The following is a 23,511-nucleotide window of genomic DNA, read 5'->3' as shown; positions in this document are numbered from 1 at the left end:
TTCTTTTCAATAAGTACTCCATATACCGAAATATATTTGTCAGATATAATTGTATTTATTATTAATTATGATAAATGAGCACTCGTTTAAAGCCGACTGTATTGGCAATTAAGATGTATATTATATGGAATATTGGCTTTCAAGAAAATAAAGTTGAGAATATTTACAGTCAGAGTGATCGTTTATGCTTAGTATTCCTGGGTAGCTCCTTTTTAATCCCTGCACTCGGTATATCTTTTTCGCAGCTCCAAGAATCGTTCCTTCCTAGAATCTCGTTCACACATTTTGACTTCGTTCCTTATCATTATTCACGCACGAAACATACCACAAACACCACTACATTTTTCGCGAAATGAATTTTAGCGATCTATCACTTATTCGAGCGCGATTTCGATGCACGACGTTAGTTATCGATAATTATTTAAGCGACGATTTATTTGCAATCTACACAATTCAGTGGCCGTTTAATAACTGACTCGAATGTTCAAAATACGCGTCGCTGATTGGTCGAGAATTCGCCCGCGCCTTTATCTATTTCAATTTTGTGTTGACCCATTATATCGTGCTCTATGATTTTCTTTTTCACTCTGAATGGAAATAAATCGATATTCAAATAATATTGACGCTTATATTAGTAAATAAAATAAATGCTATTACTATTATTATAATGCCAAATATTTAACACAGCTTTTATCAAGGCTTAATATTGATATAATTTTGCTGAACTTGCATTAGAATGAAGGATTATTATCGCATGCCTGTGATATGTGATAATGATCCTTCAGGTAAGTATAGTAAATGTACAAAAGGAATATTCTTGATAAAAATTTAAATAAATAATAAATTGTTCATAAAGAGATAAAATATATGTGTGTGTGTGTGTGTGTGTGTGTGTGTGTGTGTGTGTGTGTGTATGTGTGTGTGTGTGTGTGTGTGTGTGTGTGTGTGTGTGTGTGTGTGCTCTTCCTTTATATGTGTAAGAATAAAAAATTGTAATCACTAGTACTCAATAAATTTAATTTTCGAGGTAAAAAGACAAAAAAAGTAAAATTAAAATTTTTGCTGTAAGTAACGAGATCAAAAATTTTGAATTTGCATGGTTTAAAAACTCTTAAATAATTCCTCTTAAATAATTTTATCATATTCTTTTTTTATATTGAAAGGTGAGGAAGTCAGCACTGAACAAGGATTTATTGAAATTCAATATCGTATATCAAAACCACACTCGAAAAATGAATAAATCATTAAAGCTCATTTCATGAAATGCATAATATTTATGGTGTATTCCACGCATAATTAATCAAATGATTAAAAATCGAAATAAGAATTCTCTTTCCGAAATGAGTAGTTACGATGTATAATTCTTTAGTATATGACAAAGTAAAATAGGTCAGTGATCAAGGCCTTTTGTAAACAGCTTTTCCAGTAAATTTCGCGAAGAAAAATGTCCATAGGAATAACTGTTTGTCACTGCGTCTATTCTTATATATTCACAGGATTTCGTTATTGTATGTAATGAGTAAAAAAAACAATCATTATTAAATGCATAAAAAATGTAGAGAGTATGTACAAGGTTTATTTCGAATATCATCATGTTGACAAAATATAAATGCAGGTTTAAGAAAATTATTATTTTATATTCATCTCTATTTATCTATTTACCTCTCTCTCTCTCTCTCTCTCTCTCTCTCTCTATATATATATATATATATATATATATATATATATATATATATATATATAGAGATGAATATAAAATAATAATTTTCCTAAACCTACATTTATATTTGTCAACATGATATTCGAAATGAACCTCGTACATACTCTCTACATTTTTTATGCATTTAATAATAATGTCATTATATATATTGATAATTTTAATATCATGAAAATTAATTATATAATTTGTATTATATAATTAATTAATTCTCATGATATTAAAATTATAACTCTCTTATGATATTAAAATTTAAAATGTGAAATCGCTTTATGCATCTAAATTGCTTTGCAAATTCAAAACTTAAACATTAGATGCAATATTGTAATGTGTATATAATAATGTGACGCTTCCTTCGTTTCTGACGTTCCCTGACATTTTTCCAAATGAATCAGACACAGAAGAAACTTTACAAAGTTGACATGTGAAATCGAGTACGAGTGAACGAACCATGTCGACAATGACAGACGTATTGAAGATGTGGCATGATTTACAATCTTTGTTTTCGAGTAAGGGTTCCGTCTGTGTATAAAACACGCGAAACCAGAAGCTGTTGTCGATTAGATCGTAGACTGTCGAGCCACGAGTAAGCATATAAAGAGAAATATTAAAGTGAGTCTTTTGCTTTAAAATACGTTTTTTTGCACAATAATAACATATATATAAAATCTCTCGTGTCTAAATAAAATAATTATTTTAATTTATAACTATTGCATTTTGTAACAATGATTACTATATTGTACTATAGTGTATTTAAAATAATAGAGTATTATATGTGTTGTATATCTAATAAACACAAACTATACATTATTGCCGAAAGTTCAGAAAAACAAGGAATATATAAAATTCTCATGCAATTATTTTACGGATTATACAAACAAATTTTCTTACATATATATATATATATATATATATATATATATATATATATATATGTGTGTGTGTGTAGATTGAAAGAAAATATATATTATGTTATTATGCGCACGTTAAATCATTGATATATTATTTTGAAAAAAAATCTTAGCGACGGGACAGAATAAACGATATTTTTCAGCATTGTATCATTCATCTTTCTTAACAGCTACTTCAGCATGCGCGGAAGCTCGCTATACCTTCTACTATTATTTGTCATTCTGACGAAAGCTTATGCAAAGTCCTGCAAGTACTGGTGCAAGAACCATCATCGATACTATTGTTGTCCAAGCGGTAAAAGCGATTCCTCGCCGGAGCACCACAGCTGGCATTCCTACTTCTTTCCATGGTTTTGGTTTGGCATCCTCGAGCCACATTTTGAACATCCTTGGCACGAAGTCGAGATGAAGCCGAAAAAGCATTGTCCACCTTTGAGGGCTCACTGTTCCAGGTCGTACGACGTATGGAATATGCCACCTAAATTTTGCGACAGCGATCATGAATGTGAAGAAGAAGAAAAGTGTTGTTATGATGTGTGTTTGGAACATAAGACGTGTAAAAATGTGGAATAGAGCTTTTTATCATCGTGATTTCATGACTTGTTGATACTTGCACAGCCAATTACAAGTTATATTAAATTCTTGTTATATTTGAAAAATTCTATTTTTAATTTGATATCATTATTTCTTATAATGACTAATTATAAATAACGTAAGTACTTTCTATAATAAAATTTCATATTTATTTATACAGAAATTTCTCCTAATAAAAAAAAGAAAAAAACATCAAATTATAAAATTTTTAGATTAGAATATTACAAAGCGAGTGCTACACAAATGTCTTTTATTTCTTAATATCATTTAATTAACCCTGAATTTAAAAACAAAAATGTTTATGGATGAACAAAGTATAATTATATCAATACATATAAATATATTTTTTAAAAAAAGACATTAATTTTTACACATTTAAAAAATAAAAAGCAAAGAAAATAAAATGCATAAGATAAGATGTCAAATATAAGTGCAATATTTCGTTATTCTATACTCTATACTATATATTAAAAAAGACTAAATTATAACACACATGCGATTGAGATAATTAGTGAGAAGATATTCGTTCGAGTGCGATTTCATTATATAGTGTTTATTATCTCTCTTCTAATTTTTCTCTCATTTTAATTCCTTTCCTTTTACGTCGACTTTACTCGTGTTTTCAATCTGAAAAATAACAAATAAATTTACTTAAATTATTATCATTAATTATAATTATTTTTATCATTAAATTAAATTATTCTCGATGAAAAAAATTAACTATTAAATATATAAGTTATTATAAATATTTAAAAATTAATTGATATAATATTATTATCAATCAATATTTTTAATCAATAGACAACAAGCTTCATATATTACTTGTGAGACATAATTGCAAAAAGTATAGTTCATTTTCTGAATAATTAATAAGTATCACATTATTATTAAACTTGTTCGATTAAGTACTAGTAAGTGTATAGAGACAATGATTTTTTAAAAATAAATATTTGCGCATGAAAAAGATATCAATACGCCACATCAATGTAAATTACTGACATTGTTCTGGAATTGGTAACAATTAAAACGAACGTGAAAAAAATTTATTCTGAATCATGGCGCATTTAATTGGTAGACATAATTACTGTCATATTTTAATAATTTTTGGATATTATTTATGCGCATTCAAAGTTAGTCTCTAGTCTCTAGAGATATCGCGAACGACTGAGCTTCTCTCTCGTACGTGGTATCATAGATAAGAGTTTTAGAAGACTGAATCTCATACAATTCATCGTTCCGCTCAATGACTTGACTTGTGTTTTATTTTCCTGCGTTTGGATTCTTTTGCGATCGAATAGTTGACTTATCAGGACATTGATCACTTTGTCTCGAATGAATTTGTACTATTGTATCGTCGACAGCCAAAAGAGCTCTTGTAGCTAGTCCCTTCATTATAATATTTGACAATAAACTAAGTCCTTCGAATGTCCATTAAGGTAAGTAGTCAGACAAACCTCTTTCAAATCTTCACCATAAACTTCAAATATTTCCTTAATTTCCTCTTTCGTCGTCATAAGCAGAAGTCTTGCAAAATACAATATAGAAAAAAAAATTATTACGAAATATTTATAATTATATTTCCGAATAAATATTATTTATTCGGAAGATTTCACATTTTTGCATAAATAAATAAGATAATAAATTGTGATATATAAAGAGAGCGACTTTGCAACCATCATTTATTATATATTATGTAATTTGCATAAAACTGTTTACATACCTTTAACAAAGAGTTTATTCTTTTCGAGAGTATGTGCTATATATGAATCCAGGACTTTTAGTCTCTTATCAGGATTGTATCTTGAAACAAAAATAGGATGCCCTTTTAAAGACATCCTATCAAATTTCAAAGCTTCTTCTATAGTTTCCTGCATAATAGTAAATAATAAAACACTATCTTCATCTAAGTGCTTTAAAATTTGCAAATGAGACATGAAATAAGAATTAGAAATATTATAATGATAATTTATACTTATACATATAAGGTATACTTAAGGTATACTAAAGTATACATATTTTTCTAATCATAATTCTTACTTTTTTTAAATTTGCATGGTTCTGTTTTCATTCATCGCTTTCTGTCATTAATTAATATAGTAATATATTTCATTGTACAATTGTACATAGCAGTATGCTTTGCTATGTCCTTTGTAATCTTTAATCAACCTGAATAATGTTAACAATTCAACTTCCTATCTTTCTTTTTATTTTTTTATCAGCATTCTTCTCCTTCATTTTTGTCTTACAGAGCTCCACTTACTTTTAAGTTCCTTCATGAATCAAAATTTATCCATGCATTTACTTAACTTTCTGGTCAGTTTTTTGTGGAAGCTAAAGTTTCCTTAAATGTTTTGTATCTCTGTAGCATCTAAACTGAAATATCATAAATTATAAATAAAATTACTAAATAAAAAAATTAGTATTTTTTACAAATAAACATAATTATTTTGCTAACAAATACATATACTCTCACTAATAAGGCTCTGTATAAATATATGATCCATAGGCCTAGTTCACATAAGAAGTAAGAATAAGAGTTGGAGTAGGAATAAGGAAATAAAAATATTTTATTCGCTTACACTCTCTTATGCCAGTTCTTACTTCCCAATGCAACCTTTTACTTCACATATTGTATACATTTGCACAAGGATAGAATATGAGTTTTCCCTTCTTCACATCTATCATAAACAAATTTATATACATAATTTTTTTCCTAAGTAGTAATAATATATATCCAACTTCTTTAATAAATAGATATATACTTGAATGTTAAATTTATTAAAATCTTTCTTTATCTTAAAATATAATGAGCAAATTTTGAATTTATAAAATCTTTAATTGCATGTAAGTCACATTATCAATAAATAATATAGTTCTACAATAGATTTCTCTCTCTGTTTATATAAGTCTTAGTTATTAAATACAAAACACAGAATTTCTTTAAAATAAAATATGTAAAATTTGTACTATCGTACTAACTTCATATTATATATAGCTCTCATAAATATATCAAATGTATGCTTTATAGATTCGTGCTAAAATTCTTTTTGCATCACAACTATTCCTGCATAACAACATAAAATAACATATATAAATTTATTTTCAAATATAATAATTTATCAAATATTATAATAAATAAAGTATCAAATTTTAGATTTTGTTTATTTTTAAATCTCTATAACTACATTTATAAAAGTTAAAACAGTTTGTCAAACTTGTTACATATATCATGTGTTTAATTATTTGGATGATTGATTTGTTAATTATATATCATATATAAAATATAATAAGAAATATAATATAATAAGATATTACCATAGTTGTAAGTGTCCAAGAGTTATTGTATAATCAACGCTTTCTCTTAATTTTTCTTCTGGAAGAACAAGCTGAATACAGAACTACAGTTGAAGGACTTTCATGACAAAATCAAGTGCAATAATTTACATTATTTTATGTAATCTTCACAATGAGATATCCCATGCTCTTTATCTACAAATACAAAAGATTGTCATATATATCAATATACTCATATAATAGTTATATAAGAATAATAAATAAATTAATAAATTAACAACACAATATTTGTATAAATTCGAGTAATAAATAAAAAATAAGACAAGATTGAAACAAGTAATAAAAATGCTTTCTTTATTTAGATTTAATTAATAAAATAAAAGTGAAGCATGAATAAAAAGGATCGCTTTTACATATATGTAACATACGTGAAAAATATGCGAGATAAACGTGACAGGTTAGAAACTATCTTGGTTTGTTTATCAAGCATCCTCTTTAATTTGCAAATGAAACATCTGGATTCTCGAATATAGCTCAGTGAACATACAATCCTCGTGACAAATCTCGAAATTTCGAACTGTTTCTTGTTAAAAATTTGCGGCAACCATAACAAGCGAAAACTATTTTTCTCCATGTCGTTCCATGAACCGAAGAGTAGAGGAAATCGTATGCCTGAAAATTTGTATATAATATGCATATAATCGTATCAAATGCCCATTTTCACACGATTTTAAAGGCTGAGTATTAATTTTTCGATACTTTGTATCATGATCATTTTCATGCACTTTAAACGATTTTGAATTCTCGCGCCGAATTATCGAGAACTGTTCGGTGATGTTCGCTAGATACGATCTCATTGACCTGATTGGCTGATATTTATTACTAAGAAAGCTTGACCAATCAGGACTTCTCCCGCGTTTTCTCTCGGCAACATCCCTTATACAATGATTTCTTCTCCCTCTTTCCGCTCAGGAACGACTTCTCGTACAGTTCGAAAAATTGCGGGCGTCGATAATCCGCACAGGTAAATAATATAAATAGATAATCGGACCAAATAAATACGATTATTCACAATAGTATTGTTTCTTGCAATAAATTATGATATTATTTAATAGTTTTATGGCATATTTAATGTAAATTCAAAGATTTAAAAATCAAGCGAATTTTTCGAATCAGATAACCGGCCATTTTAAGTACTTTTTTCGTATCCGTTTATCAAGTACTTTGTATATTTAAAGACAAGTCTACACTTGTACATACATCATTTATAATCGAGTTTACTATGTTTAATGTCATTTTTTACGAGAATTTACTTAAAAATCATAGAGAATATTTTTTATTCGGTCAATAGAATGGCGCGACATTGCAATAGTTTTCGAGACGCGATCGCGAAAAGTATGTTTCCATTACGGCATCATTCTCTGCTAACGGATTAATAAACATTATTTTGTGCAAATATTTAATTTGTATAGTTGAATAATTCGTTAGAATATCGAGCGACGACTTCTCGCCATAATCAAATGCGCGCCGCCTGCTATTAGCGCTGTGCAAAGTCTCGCGTTTATTAATTATATTTGGATGTGATTATAGTATGCGCGTAATTATAATCAATTTATTAATTGTAACTAATTTCTTTTTTCTAAAGGGTATCATGAAATAACGATGAAATAAGAGAAAACAGAAAAGACCCCGAACAGTATTAAATGATGGCGAAGCAATCATGCATGAGGTGAATAATTTATCTTTTATATTATTATTTGCAAAAAATTAATAAAAGGAATATTTTATTTATTTTATTTATCAATTTTATTTATTTTACAGATCAACGCTGTATAACTTTCAATCAGTCTTATTTGTGCATTGCACCAGTAAGTTTAAACTACTTTCTATTTTAATTTTGAAGTAATGGATTTGTAAAAATTATCAAATATATGTAAAATATATTTATAAGATGACAAATATTGTACTAGAAACAAATTAAACAAAAAATTATAATATTCTTCTGATAATTATTACTATATAAAAGTGTGCATTTAAATTTGCAATAATAATAAATGTAACTACAACTCCTTATTTATTATTTGTTTGTATAAACTACTTGATTAGAAGTCATTATTTATTTAAAAATTATATTGAAAATAATAAAAATTATATTTAAAAATAATAAAATAATAAAATTTAAATTAAGAATATAAATATTATTGATATACAATATATATTTCACAAATCTATTAAATCCAGTGCTTTAAAATGGACAAATGAGGATAAATTTTTATATTTAATTTTATAATTAATTTAATGGAATATATATGAGACTCATCAAAGATGCACTCATACACAAATAACTTATAAACTAAACGTTATTTTTATTTGTACGTTATTGATTTATATAGTTATACAATTTAGTCATTTATATTGTAAAAAAAAAAATATTTCTAATGCAAACTTATATATATACATACAGTTTGAGTATAATTGATATAAAGTTATGAATAATAATAAAATAACTTTTATCAGAAAAGAAATTATAAAGATATTTTTAGTTTATATTAGACTTTCTATAAATCTGTATAGACTTTATATTAGACTTTCTATAAATCTGTATAGACTTTATATTAGACTTTCTATAAATCTGTATAGACAAATTTCTCAAGAAATATAACAAAAAAGACTTTCGTAAACTTTCGTAATTTTTATGTGTTCATTACTTGTTTATTATACGTATTAAATTAAAATTAATAAAATTATTTATTTATATTTCTGCTTACTATTATACGTATCGATTATAAAATTCAATGCGTATAATAATAAATTTCCGTAATATTAATTATTTTAAGCGCTATTACATACAATTTGGATTTTGTTTACATATTATAAATAACAACATCTACTTATAAATTGTAGGTAACATAGCTGACAACCATGATAATAAATAAGAGAAAAAGGTAGTCTAAAAGAAGCACCGGAAGTCGGCGGAACAATACTGATGTGAGTATTCATTATTAATATATTAAAGATATACGTATTAAATCAAAATTCAGAAAATTATAATTTTATATCTGCAATTGTGTATTGTATCAAATACAAAATTCAATACGTACCATAATTATTTTTTCGAAATATTATTTATTTTAGGTATTGTTACAGTTTGGATTTTATTTATGCTAATAAATCAATGTAGAGCCGATCCCTGACAACTTAAGAGGAGGAGGAGGTTTGGGAGAGGCATCGAAAGCTGGCAAAGCAACCCAAAGGTGAGAATTTATTGTTTATTCATTACTTTGATAATAAATAAAAATTCATTAAATCAAAGATTAGTAATTGTATTAAAGTAAAATTTAAAAAAATTGAATAATTATGTTTCTACTTATTATTGTCTCACTGGAATAATTATATGTTACAGATCAACATAGAACTGTCGATTCGCTGACCAGAAAGAAAGAAAAGATCTTGGAGAGGTATCAAACGTTGGTAAAACAATCTTAAAGTGAGAATTCATTATTTATTTATTAACTGTTTCTTACATCAAAATTTATAAAATTATTTACTATATTTTTGCTTGTTATTATTATTGAAAACATTAGACTTAAAATTCATTGCATACATTAATGATTTTTATTATAATATTAATTATTTTAGGTTGTCTACAATTTGGATTTATTTTGTATATACAGATTAACGTAACTGATGATCCTGACAATCTGAGAGGAGGAGGAGGTCTAGGAAAGGCATCGTGCGCCGACGGAGTAATCCTGGTGTGAGTATTCATTATCCGTTTATTTCATTCTTATTAAATAAATATTTAGAAAATTCTATAATTTTAAAACCTGCGCTGTTTGTGTATTGTATCAAATATGAAATTCAGTATGTGCAATAATTATTTTTTGGAAATGTTAATTATTTCAAGTATTGTTAGAATTTGAATTTTTTGTACGTTACAGATCAACGTAGAGCTATCGACTTCCTGACAATTTGAGAGGAGCAGGAGGTCTGGGAGAGGCATCGGGCGCCAACGGAGTAACATCAAAGTGAGAATTCATTGTTTATTTATTATTTTCGTATTAAATAAAGATGTATTAAATTAAAGATTCGTAATTATATCAAATCAATATTTTAAAAAATTATGTTTAATAATTATGTTATATTTATGTTTCTACTTATTATTTCTTTGCTGGCATATAAAATTCAGCGCGTACAACAATAATTTAAAAAAAAAATTATTTTGAGCACTCCTAACAATTTGAAATCTATTTGTATGTTACAGACCAGGGTAAGTTTAGTAGGTGCAATCAACTCCACTCTTGCACATCGGGTGGTAAGTCATAAATTTCATTTTACTATGAGGTGACGGTTTTGTAATGAGTAGAACTTTGTAGATTTAGATTGTAAAGTAATGCAGATTATGTAGACTGTTGATTATAGAGAATTATTTCTAGAATGAATGGATGGATTACACAACAAATTAAAATAAATATTTTGGTTGATAATAAATAAAAAATTTCTCATAATGAATTTATAATACTTAGATTTAATTTTACCTTATTTATTTTATAGAAAACACATAAATAAATATGAATTAAACATGTGAAATAAATTCTTTGAATATTTACAAAATCACATAACAATATATTATCATAATGTATTGATTAATTAAATTGTAATTTTGTAATCCATGCATTTATGTTACTTCATAATTTTGCTCTAAAGTAATTGCAAAGCAAAGTTATATTTAACTAACGCGAGAGCTCTAAAAGATATTTTACATTTTACCGCGACTAATAAAAAGAACAAAAGAATTATTGGTAACAAAATTTACAATAGAATTTACGGTAATAAGATAATAATTACGTAATATATTAGACATTTTAATGCAATTTTTAAACGTTATTTTGTTTTATTTATTTTCACTTTTAATATTGGTCAGTTGTATTACCGCATATTTCGGTGAAAATTAACAGAAATTGCGAATTAATTATATGAAGGTAAACTGCGAATTCATAAACACGCAAAAATTGATTATCGAGTTTTTGCAACGACGGTCGCGTGCCACAAACGTGCAAAATTTCTTTTATATTACATACATTATAACATTAATTCGTCAATTTATTAGTATTATCGTTAAAATCATTTATGAAAAGGTTGTGGAATAAGGGAAATGGGGAGGGAGGGAAGAAAAGTATTACAGGTATTTAGATGAATAAGCAAGACAACTAGAAGATTTATTATTAACGAAGTGATTATCGTATAAAACGGGATTTTTATCGTACCTATTGTTCGTTCGGGAGTGCCGAAAGTAACGCGCGTTCAAGTGCGGGAGTGTCGTTCAAAGTGTCGCGCGTGCAAATCCATGGACTTTGACAAGAAACAATACTGACTAACCTGAGAGGAGGAGCAGGCCTAGGAGGCATAGGGCCCCAGCGGAGCGACCCTGAGGTAATTATTTCTTTATTAAATGCTTCTTAAGAATCAAAATTTATAAAATTATTCAATTATGTAACTACTTATTATCATACACTTGAAATATAAAATTAAATGCAGATAATAACTATAATATTATTTTACAACAATATTATAATTATTTTAAACATTGCTATAATTTTGATTATTAATTTTACATATATTTGTCGATTTCAGATTAACGTAGCTTCGATGCAGTAAACTCCGCTGTTGTGCATCGGGTGGTGAGTGATAAATTACTTTTTACTATGAGGTAACGGCTTTGTAGTTAGTAAAGCTTGTAGATTTAGAGTTTTGTTGATTGTAGAGTAGTGTAAGCTGTAAATAGTTTCGTTACCTCAAACTGGATAAATGGATTACAAATTAAAATAAATGTTTCAGTTTAAAACAAAACGGGAAATATTTATTATATAATGTATATAGTAGATAAAATAATTTAATCACTTTTATCACTTCTTCAAATAATTGATTAATTATTATAACCTATTATTACAATTTATTTAATTGTAAATTTTGTAATCCTTTCATCCATGTTTACCGCTTTAATTGTAGAACAAAGTTTTACTAAATAGCGTACGTTTTAAAGAAGTTTCTTTGCCGATACTTATTTTTTATCTCGGTTAAAAAAATATTTGTGTATTTATAAGGGAGTATTATACATATATTTTACATTTGAGAGAGTACGGTTGCACTGGCTCGTTGCATTTGGGCAAAAATAGGCGCAAGAAACGCGATTAATTATTAAACTCTAAGATTGATTCTGACAATTCAAGCATTTAACACACATATGGATGTCTTGCAAAATCCGTCGCTTTATTCCGGGAGTGTTGTTTAAGGCGTCGCGTGATTAATAAATAATAATTTAAAGAATATGAAGGAAGAAGAAAAGGAATTAGATTAGCCAATGAAACAACAATATGGTAAGCTTTTATTATTAGTTTATTATTTGTTTATTGAATAAAATTTTATAAAGATTTGGATTTTATGTCACAGATCAGTGTAGCGTAGAGTTGTCGATCCTCTGACAACCTGAGAGGAGGAGGAGGTCTGGGAGAGGCATCGAGCACCACCTCAACAAATTTCAGGTAAGAATTCGTTATTTGTTTATTAGTTGTATTAAATCAAAATTTATAAAATTAGTTAATATATTTATGTTATTATTACTGCTTATTGAATCCATCAAACTTAAAATTCATTGTATGATAATATTTTATATTATTAATTATTTTTGATTCTCTGCTACAATTTGGATTTATTTTGTATATACAGATTAACGTAACTGATGGTCCCGACAATCTGAGAGGAGGAGGAGGTCTAGGAAAGGCATCGTGCGCCGACGGAGTAATCTTGGTGTGAGTAGTCATTATCTGTTTATTTCATTCTTATTAAATAAATATTAAGAAAATTATATAATTTTTAAACCTGCGCTGTTTGTGTATTGTATCAAATATGAAATTCAGTTTGTGCAATAATTATTTTTTGGAAATGTTAATTATTTTAGGTATTGTTAGAATTTGAATTTTTTGTACGTTACAGATCAACGTAGAGCTGTCGACTCCCTGACAATTTGAGAGAAGCAAACCTGGGAGAGGCATCTGGCACCATTTCAACAAATTTTAAGTAAGAATTCGTTATTTGTTTATTAGTTGTATTAAATCAAAATTTATAAAATTAGTTAATATATTTATGTTAATATTACTGCTTATTGTATGCATCAAACTTAAAATTCATTGTATAATAATATTTCATATTATTAATTATTTTTGACTCTCTGCTACAATTTGGATTTATTTTGTATATACAGATTAACGTAACTGATGGTCCCGACAATCTGAGAGGAGGAGGAGGTCTAGGAAAGGCATCGTGCGCCGACGGAGTAATCCTGGTGTGAGTATTCATTATCCGTTTATTTCATTCTTATTAAATAAATATTTAGAAAATTCTATAATTTTAAAACCTGCGCTGTTTGTGTATTGTATCAAATACGAAATTCAGTATGTGCAATAATTATTTTTTAGAAATGTTAATTATTTCAGATATTGTTAGAATTTGAATTTTTTGTACGTTACAGATCAACGTAGAGCTATCGACTTCCTGACAATTTGAGAGAAGCAAACCTGGGAGAGGCATCTGGCACCATTTCAACAAATTTCAAGTAAGAATTCGTTATTTGTTTATTAGTTGTATTAAATCAAAATTTATAAAATTAGTTAATATATTTATGTTAATATTACTGCTTATTGTATGCATCAAACTTAAAATTCATTGTTTAATAATATTTCATATTATTAATTATTTTTGACTCTCTGCTACAATTTGGATTTATTTTGTATATACAGATTAACGTAACTGATGGTCCCGACAATCTGAGAGGAGGAGGAGGTCTAGGAAAGGCATCGTGCGCCGACGGAGTAATCTTGGTGTGAGTAGTCATTATCTGTTTATTTCATTCTTATTAAATAAATATTAAGAAAATTATATAATTTTTAAACCTGCGCTGTTTGTGTATTGTATCAAATATGAAATTCAGTTTGTGCAATAATTATTTTTTGGAAATGTTAATTATTTCAAGTATTGTTAGAATTTGAATTTTTTGTACGTTACAGATCAACGTAGAGCTATCGACTTCCTGACAATTTGAGAGGAGCAGGAGGTCTGGGAGAGGCATCGGGCGCCAGCGGAGTAACATCAAAGTGAGAATTCATTGTTTATTTATTATTTTCGTATTAAATAAAGATGTATTAAATTAAAGATTCGTAATTATATCAAATCAAAATTTTAAAAAATTATGTTTAATAATTATGTTATATTTATGTTTCTACTTATTATTTTTTTGCTGGCATATAAAATTCAGCGCGTACAACAATAATTTAAAAAAAATTATTTTGAGCACTCCTAACAATTTGAAATCTATTTGTATGTTACAGACCAGGGTAAGTTTAGTAGGTGCAATCAACTCCATTCTTGCACATCGGGTGGTAAGTCATAAATTTCATTTTACTATGAGGTGACGGTTTTGTAATGAATAGAACTTTGTAGATTTAGATTGTAAAGTAATGCAGATTATGTAGACTGTTGATTATAGAGAATTATCTCTAGAATGAATGGATGGATTACACAACAAATTAAAATAAATATTTTGGTTGATAATAAATAAAAAATTTCTCATAATAAATTTATAATACTTAGATTTAATTTTACCTTATTTATTTTATAGAAAACACATAAATAAATATGAATTAAACATGTGAAATAAATTCTTTGAATAATTACAAAATCACATAACAATATATTACCATAATGTATTGATTAATTAAATTGTAATTTTGTAATTCATGCATTTATGTTACTTCATAATTTTGCTTTAAAGTAATTGCAAAGCAAAGTTATATTTAACTAACGCGAGAGCTCTAAAAGATATTTTACATTTTACCGCGACTAATAAAAAGAACGAAAGAATTATTGGTAACAAAATTTGCAGTAGAATTTACGGTAATAAGATAATAATTACGTAATATATTAGACATTTTAATGCAATTTTTAAACGTTATTTTATTTAATTTATTTTCACTTTTAATATTGGTCCGTTGTATTACCGCATATTTCGGTGAAAATTAACAGAAATTGCGAATTAATTATATGAAAGTAAACTGCGAATTCATAAACACGCGAAAATTGATTATCGAGTTTTTGCAACAACGATCGCGTGCCAAAAACGTGCAAAATTTCTTTTATATTACATACATTATAACATTAATTCGTCAATTTATTAGTATTATCGTTAAAATCATTTATGAAAAGGTGTGGAATAAGGGAAATGGGGAGAGAGGGAAGAAAAGTATTACAGGTATTTAGATGAATAAGCAAGACAACTAGAAGATTTATTATTAACGAAGTGATTATCGTATAAAACGGGATTTTTATCGTACCTATTGTTCGTTCGGGAGTGCCGAAAGTAACGCGCGTTCAAGTGCGGGAGTGTCGTTCAAAGTGTCGCGCGTGCAAATCCATGGACTTTGACAACGAACAATACTGACTAATCTGAGAGGAGGAGCAGGCCTAGGAGGCATAGGGCCCCGGCGGAGCGACTCTGAGGTAATTATTTCTTTATTAAATGCTTCTTATAAATCAAAATTTATAAAATTATTCAATTATGTAACTACTTATTATCATACACTTGAAATATAAAATTAAATGCAGATAATAACTATAATATTATTTTACAACAATATTATAATTATTTTAAGCATTGCTATAATTTTGATTATTAATTTTACATATATTTGTCGATTTCAGATTAACGTAGCTTCGATGCAGTAAACTCCGCTGTTGTGCATCGGGTGGTGAGTGATAAATTACTTTTTACTACGAGGTAACGGCTTTGTAGTTAATAAAGCTTGTAGATTTAGAGTTTTGTTGATTGTAGAGTAGTGTAAGCTGTAAATAGTTTCGTTACCTCAAACTGGACAAATGGATTACAAATTAAAATAAATATTTCAGTTTAAAACAAAACGGGAAATATTTATTATATAATGTATATAGTAGATAAAATAATTTAATCACTTTTATCACTTTTTCAAATAATTGATTAATTATTATAACTTATTATTACAATTTATTTAATTTTAAATTTTGTAATCCTTTCATCCATGTCTACCGCTTTAATTGTAGAACAAAGTTTTACTAAATAGTGTACGTTTTAAAGAAGTTTCTTTGCCGATACTTATTTTTTATCTCGGTTAAAAAAATATTTGTGTATTTATAAGGGAGTATTATATATTTTACATTTGAGAGAGTACGGTTACACTAGCTCGTTGCATTTGGGCAAAAGTAGGCGCGAGAAACGCGATTAATTATTAAACTCTAAGATTGATTCTGACAATTCAAGCATTTAACACACATATGGATGTCTTGCAAAATCCGTCGCTTTATTCCGGGAGTGTTGTTTAAGGCGTCGCGTGATTAATAAATAATAATTTAAAGAATATGAAGAAAGAAGAAAAAGAAATAGATTAGCCAATGAAACAACAATATGGTAAGCTTTTATTATTAGTTTATTATTTGTTTATTGAATATAATTTTATAAAGATTTGGATTTTATGTCACAGATCAGTGTAGCGTAGAGTTGTCGATCCTCTGACAACTTGAGAGGAGGAGGAGGTCTGGGAGAGGCATCGGGCACCACCTCAACAAGTTTCAGGTAAGAATTCGTTATTTGTTTATTAGTTGTATTAAATCAAAATTTATAAAATTAGTTAATATATTTATGTTAATATTACTGCTTATTGTATGCATCAAACTTAAAATTCATTGTATAATAATATTTCATATTATTAATTATTTTTGACTCTCTGCTACAATTTGGATTTATTTTGTATATACAGATTAACGTAACTGATGGTCCCGACAATCTGAGAGGAGGAGGAGGTCTAGGAAAGGCATCGTGCGCCGACGGAGTAATCCTGGTGTGAGTAGTCATTATCTGTTTATTTCATTCTTATTAAATAAATATTAAGAAAATTATATAATTTTTAAACCTGCGCTGTTTGTGTATTGTATCAAATATGAAATTCAGTATGTGCAATAATTATTTTTTGGAAATGTTAATTATTTTAGGTATTGTTAGAATTTGAATTTTTTGTACGTTACAGATCAACGTAGAGCTGTCGACTCCCTGACAATTTGAGAGAAGCAAACCTGGGAGAGGCATCTGGCACCATTTCAACAAATTTTAAGTAAGAATTCGTTATTTGTTTATTAGTTGTATTAAATCAAAATTTATAAAATTAGTTAATATATTTATGTTAATATTACTGCTTATTGTATGCATCAAACTTAAAATTCATTGTATAATAATATTTCATATTATTAATTATTTTTGACTCTCTGCTACAATTTGGATTTATTTTGTATATACAGATTAACGTAACTGATGGTCCCGACAATCTGAGAGGAGGAGGAGGTCTAGGAAAGGCATCGTGCGCCGACGGAGTAATCCTGGTGTGAGTAGTCATTATCTGTTTATTTCATTCTTATTAAATAAATATTAAGAAAATTATATAATTTTTAAACCTGCGCTGTTTGTGTATTGTATCAAATATGAAATTCAGTATGTGCAATAATTATTTTTTGGAAATGTTAATTATTTTAGGTATTGTTAGAATTTGAATTTTTTGTACGTTACAGATCAACGTAGAGCTGTCGACTCCCTGACAATTTGAGAGAAGCAAACCTGGGAGAGGCATTTGGCACCATTTCAACAAATTTTAAGTAAGAATTCGTTATTTGTTTATTAGTTGTATTAAATCAAAATTTATAAAATTAGTTAATATATTTATGTTAATATTACTGCTTATTGTATGCATCAAACTTAAAATTCATTGTATAATAATATTTCATATTATTAATTATTTTTGACTCTCTGCTACAATTTGGATTTATTTTGTATATACAGATTAACGTAACTGATGGTCCCGACAATCTGAGAGGAGGAGGAGGTCTAGGAAAGGCATTGTGCGCCGACGGAGTAATCCTGGTGTGAGTATTCATTATCCGTTTATTTCATTCTTATTAAATAAATATTTAGAAAATTCTATAATTTTAAAACCTGCGCTGTTTGTGTATTGTATCAAATATGAAATTCAGTATGTGCAATAATTATTTTTTAGAAATGTTAATTATTTCAGATATTGTTAGAATTTGAATTTTTTGTACGTTACAGATCAACGTAGAGCTATCGACTTCCTGACAATTTGAGAGGAGCAGGAGGTCTGGGAGAGGCATCGGGCGCCAGCGGAGTAACATCAAAGTGAGAATTCATTGTTTATTTATTATTTTCGTATTAAATAAAGATGTATTAAATTAAAGATTCGTAATTATAACAAATCAAAATTTTAAAAAATTATGTTTAATAATTATGTTATATTTATGTTTCTACTTATTATTTCTTTGCTGGCATATAAAATTCAGCGCGTACAACAATAATTTAAAAAAAATTATTTTGAGCACTCCTAACAATTTGAAATCTATTTGTATGTTACAGACCAGGGTAAGTTTAGTAGGTGCAATCAACTCCATTCTTGCACATCGGGTGGTAAGTCATAAATTTTATTTTACTATGAGGTGACGGTTTTGTAATGAGTAGAACTTTGTAGATTTAGATTGTAAAGTAATGCAGATTATGTAGACTGTTGATTATAGAGAATTATCTCTAGAATGAATGGATGGATTACACAACAAATTAAAATAAATATTTTGGTTGATAATAAATAAAAAATTTCTCATAATGAATTTATAATACTTAGATTTAATTTTACCTTATTTATTTTATAGAAAACACATAAATAAATATGAATTAAACATGTGAAATAAATTCTTTGAATAATTACAAAATCACATAACAATATATTACCATAATGTATTGATTAATTAAATTGTAATTTTGTAATTCATGCATTTATGTTACTTCATAATTTTGCTCTAAAGTAATTGCAAAGCAAAGTTATATTTAACTAACGCGAGAGCTCTAAAAGATATTTTACATTTTACCGCGACTAATAAAAAGAACGAAAGAATTATTGGTAACAAAATTTGCAGTAGAATTTACGGTAATAAGATAATAATTACGTAATATATTAGACATTCTAATGCAATTTTTAAACGTTATTTTATTTTATTTATTTTCACTTTTAATATTGGTCCGTTGTATTACCGCATATTTCGGTGAAAATTAACAGAAATTGCGAATTATGTATATGAAGGTAAACTGCGAATTCATAAACACGCAAAAATTGATTATCGAGTTTTTGCAACGACGGTCGCGTGCCACAAACGTGCAAAATTTCTTTTATATTACATACATTATAACATTAATTCGTCAATTTATTAGTATTATCGTTAAAATCATTTATGAAAAGGTTGTGGAATAAGGGAAATGGGGAGGGAGGGAAGAAAAGTATTACAGGTATTTAAATGAATAAGCAAGACAACTAGAAGATTTATTATTAACGAAGTGATTATCGTATAAAACGGGATTTTTATCGTACCTATTGTTCGTTCGGGAGTGCCGAAAGTAACGCGCGTTCAAGTGCGGGAGTGTCGTTCAAAGTGTCGCGCGTGCAAATTCATAGACTTTGACAAGGAACAATAGTGACTAACCTGAGAGGAGGAGCAGGCCTAGGAGGCATAGGGCCCCGGCGGAGCGACCCTGAGGTAATTATTTCTTTAAATAATGCTTCTTATAAATCAAAATTTATAAAATTATTCAATTATGTAACTACTTATTATCATACACTTGAAATATAAAATTAAATGCAGATAATAACTATAATATTATTTTACAACAATATTATAATTATTTTAAGCATTGCTATAATTTTGATTATTAATTTTACATATATTTGTCGATTTCAGATTAACGTAGCTTCGATGCAGTAAACTCCGCTGTTGTGCATCGGGTGGTGAGTGATAAATTACTTTTTACTACGAGGTAACGGCTTTGTAGTTAGTAAAGCTTGTAGATTTAGAGTTTTGTTGATTGTAGAGTAGTGTAAGCTGTAAATAGTTTCGTTACCTCAAACTGGACAAATGGATTACAAATTAAAATAAATATTTCAGTTTAAAACAAAACGGGAAATATTTATTATATAATGTATATAGTAGATAAAATAATTTAATCACTTTTATCACTTTTTCAAATAATTGATTAATTATTATAACTTATTATTACAATTTATTTAATTTTAAATTTTGTAATCCTTTCATCCATGTCTACCGCTTTAATTGTAGAACAAAGTTTTACTAAATAGTGTACGTTTTAAAGAAGTTTCTTTGCCGATACTTATTTTTTATCTCGGTTAAAAAAATATTTGTGTATTTATAAGGGAGTATTATATATTTTACATTTGAGAGAGTACGGTTACACTGGCTCGTTGCATTTGGGCAAAAGTAGGCGCGAGAAACGCGATTAATTATTAAACTCTAAGATTGATTCTGACAATTCAAGCATTTAACACACATATGGATGTCTTGCAAAAATCCGTCGCTTTATTCCGGGAGTGTTGTTTAAGGCGTCGCGTGATTAATAAATAATAATTTAAAGAATATGAAGAAAGAAGAAAAAGAAATAGATTAGCCAATGAAACAACAATATGGTAAGCTTTTATTATTAGTTTATTATTTGTTTATTGAATATAATTTTATAAAGATTTGGATTTTATGTCACAGATCAGTGTAGCGTAGAGTTGTCGATCCTCTGACAACCTGAGAGGAGGAGGAGGTCTGGGAGAGGCATCGGGCACCACCTCAACAAATTTCAGGTAAGAATTCGTTATTTGTTTATTAGTTGTATTAAATCAAAATTTATAAAATTAGTTAATATGATTATGTTAATATTACTGCTTATTGAATCCATCAAACTTAAAATTCATTGTATAATAATATTTTATATTATTAATTATTTTTGACTCTCTGCTACAATTTGGATTTAATTTTGTATGTTACAGATTAACGTACCTGATGATTCTGACAATTAGGAGAAGAGGAGAGGCATCGGGTGCCAGTGGAACAATCCTGGTGTTAGTATATTCATTATCTGTTTATTTCAGTTGTATTGACTAAAAATTTAGAAAATTATATGATTCTATATTTGTTGTTTGTTATACGTATTGAATATAAAATTCCCAATGCGTACACTAATTTTTTTTTTATATTAATTATTTTAGTTACAATTTGGAATCGGGCGGCATTACAACAACTTTGAAATGAGAATTCGTTATTTATTTTTTAATTGTGTTAAATCAAAATTTATAAAATTCATCACTATATTTCTGCTTATATATTATTGTGTGAATGAAACTTAAAATTCAATGCATATAATAATAATTTTTTTATAATATCAATTATATTAACCTATGTCTGCTACAATTTGAATTTAATTTGTATGTTATTGATTAATGTTACTGAATCTGAGAGAAGAAGGAAGTCTGGGAGAGGCATCGGCCGCCGGCAATCCTGGTGTGAATATTCATTATCTATTTATTTTAATTTTATTAACCCTCCGTTTAGGCGCAATGTGCCATAGCTATTACTTTTAAGTTGCTAACACATCGATTTCTTTATTTATTGTAATATTAATCAATTTATTTATTACATATGTAATATCTGGTTTTATTAGCCAAGTGCTAAAGAAATTGTTTTAAAAGCAAGTAAAAATAATGGGAAAATATTGCGCCTAACGGAAGGTTAAATAAAATTTTAGTAAATTATATAATTTGATGTCTTTTGTTTGTCGTATGTATGTATATCGAATATTCTCAATGCGTGCAATTATTATTTTTTAGAAATATTAATTATTTTTGCTGCTGGTACAATTTAAATTTTATTTATATGTTATAAATCAACGTAGAACTGTCGACTCTTTGACAACCTGAGAGAAGGAGTGAAGCATCGGGCGAGAGCGCAGCAATCCTGAAGTGAGTATTCATTATATATTTATTTTAGATATTATTAAATATTAAAATTTAGAAACCTATATAATTTTAAATGTAAAGGAAGTCTTTTAAAAAAATGTCGTTTATAAAAATCTTTCTATGAAAGCTTTTATTTAAAAAAATACGTTTTTATTTTTAAACTGTTCTTTTTCTATATTGTATTTGCTTTTTATTATACGCATTATTGTACGCATATAAAATTTGATGATCACTTTCTTAAGTATAATCTATAAGCTCAAATCTTAAATCAAAACTCTTTTTATATATGCCTATGATTTTAGAGGCACATTAATATATGTAAGAAAAATGCACATATGTTTTGATATGCAGAAATTCATATTAAAGTTTGGTCTTCGTGTGTATGTACATTCTTGTACAAGCGTTTCAAGATTAACTTTTAGGAAGCAGTATATCCATGTAAATATACTCAAAATTAGAGAATACAATAAATGATTATTTTTTATTTTTTTCTCTTTGCATACAAAATATGAGTAAAAATTCTGAATGCAACTTTATCCGAATAATGTTTCTTTTGTGTGTTATAGACACAAACATGCGCTGATTCATCAATAATGAGAAAATGTTTGCCAGGTGGGAGCCGTAGGCCTTTGAATTAGGTTCCGGCCCGCCCACGTCCGCTTTTAACTCTTGAAAGATTCCAAGGCCTACGGTTGGCTTTGGCACGCGTATAATTGGGCAGAAATTCGTCTGATCTGATTATTTCAATCTTGCGAGCTTAATAGGGGCCAAGGGCGCCAAAACAATTCAGATAAGGTTTGTTGGAGTGCGCATAACAGACATAACAGATGCTATGCAGCCTTAAAAAAAAACCTATAACTTTTCAGGGTTGCTCGACTGTTTACATTATTTGGCCTTCGTAATTAATTAAGTCTTCGATGACATCGCGATAAACCGAAAACTAAAGTGACAATTCAAAAGGATATCACAATATTTGATATATTATAATGTTAAATGACTATTTATATATATATATATATATATATATATATATACATTTGTTTTTATGTTTAAATATCTGATATGTTTT

General features: G+C 27.6%; 5 long non-coding RNA genes across 9 annotated transcripts; 4 read left to right on the top strand and 1 right to left on the bottom strand.

Annotated features, from left to right (window-relative positions):
• Positions 1-2,665: 2,665 nt before the first annotated feature.
• Positions 2,666-7,169, bottom strand: LOC140666743 (uncharacterized). Of its 4 annotated transcripts, XR_012046832.1 has the most exons (8): positions 6,945-7,169; positions 6,538-6,711; positions 5,802-5,900; positions 5,260-5,595; positions 4,943-5,132; positions 4,448-4,746; positions 3,716-3,849; positions 2,666-3,106 (listed from the first exon to the last, which is right to left on the bottom strand). It is a non-coding gene; the product is annotated as an uncharacterized lncRNA (long non-coding RNA). The 4 variants fall into 4 exon arrangements; XR_012046829.1 differs by lacking the exon at positions 5,802-5,900; XR_012046830.1 differs by lacking the exon at positions 5,802-5,900 and having other exon boundaries at positions 4,677-4,746.
• A 319-nt stretch (positions 7,170-7,488) lies between these two features.
• Positions 7,489-9,742, top strand: LOC140666524 (uncharacterized). Of its 2 annotated transcripts, none has more exons than XR_012046770.1 (5): positions 7,489-7,540; positions 8,162-8,245; positions 8,338-8,384; positions 9,421-9,504; positions 9,652-9,742. It is a non-coding gene; the product is annotated as an uncharacterized lncRNA (long non-coding RNA). The 2 variants fall into 2 exon arrangements; XR_012046771.1 differs by lacking the exon at positions 7,489-7,540 and adding an exon at positions 7,850-7,911.
• A 2,104-nt stretch (positions 9,743-11,846) lies between these two features.
• LOC140666434 (uncharacterized) lies at positions 11,847-13,018 on the top strand. The gene is made up of 3 exons (XR_012046754.1): positions 11,847-11,949; positions 12,151-12,197; positions 12,967-13,018. It is a non-coding gene; the product is annotated as an uncharacterized lncRNA (long non-coding RNA).
• A 500-nt stretch (positions 13,019-13,518) lies between these two features.
• LOC140666433 (uncharacterized) lies at positions 13,519-14,666 on the top strand. Its single transcript, XR_012046753.1, has 5 exons — positions 13,519-13,593; positions 13,778-13,860; positions 14,045-14,128; positions 14,313-14,395; positions 14,580-14,666. It is a non-coding gene; the product is annotated as an uncharacterized lncRNA (long non-coding RNA).
• A 2,714-nt stretch (positions 14,667-17,380) lies between these two features.
• LOC140666426 (uncharacterized) lies at positions 17,381-18,781 on the top strand. Its single transcript, XR_012046751.1, has 6 exons — positions 17,381-17,440; positions 17,625-17,708; positions 17,893-17,975; positions 18,160-18,243; positions 18,428-18,510; positions 18,695-18,781. It is a non-coding gene; the product is annotated as an uncharacterized lncRNA (long non-coding RNA).
• The last annotated feature ends 4,730 nt before the right edge of the window (positions 18,782-23,511 follow it).

This window comes from Anoplolepis gracilipes, chromosome 6 (assembly GCF_047496725.1).
Source record: "Anoplolepis gracilipes chromosome 6, ASM4749672v1, whole genome shotgun sequence".
Lineage (NCBI taxonomy): Eukaryota > Metazoa > Arthropoda > Insecta > Hymenoptera > Formicidae > Anoplolepis > Anoplolepis gracilipes.
The sequence above is the reverse complement of the archived record's forward strand: the minus strand, read 5'-3'. Positions and strand labels throughout refer to the sequence as shown.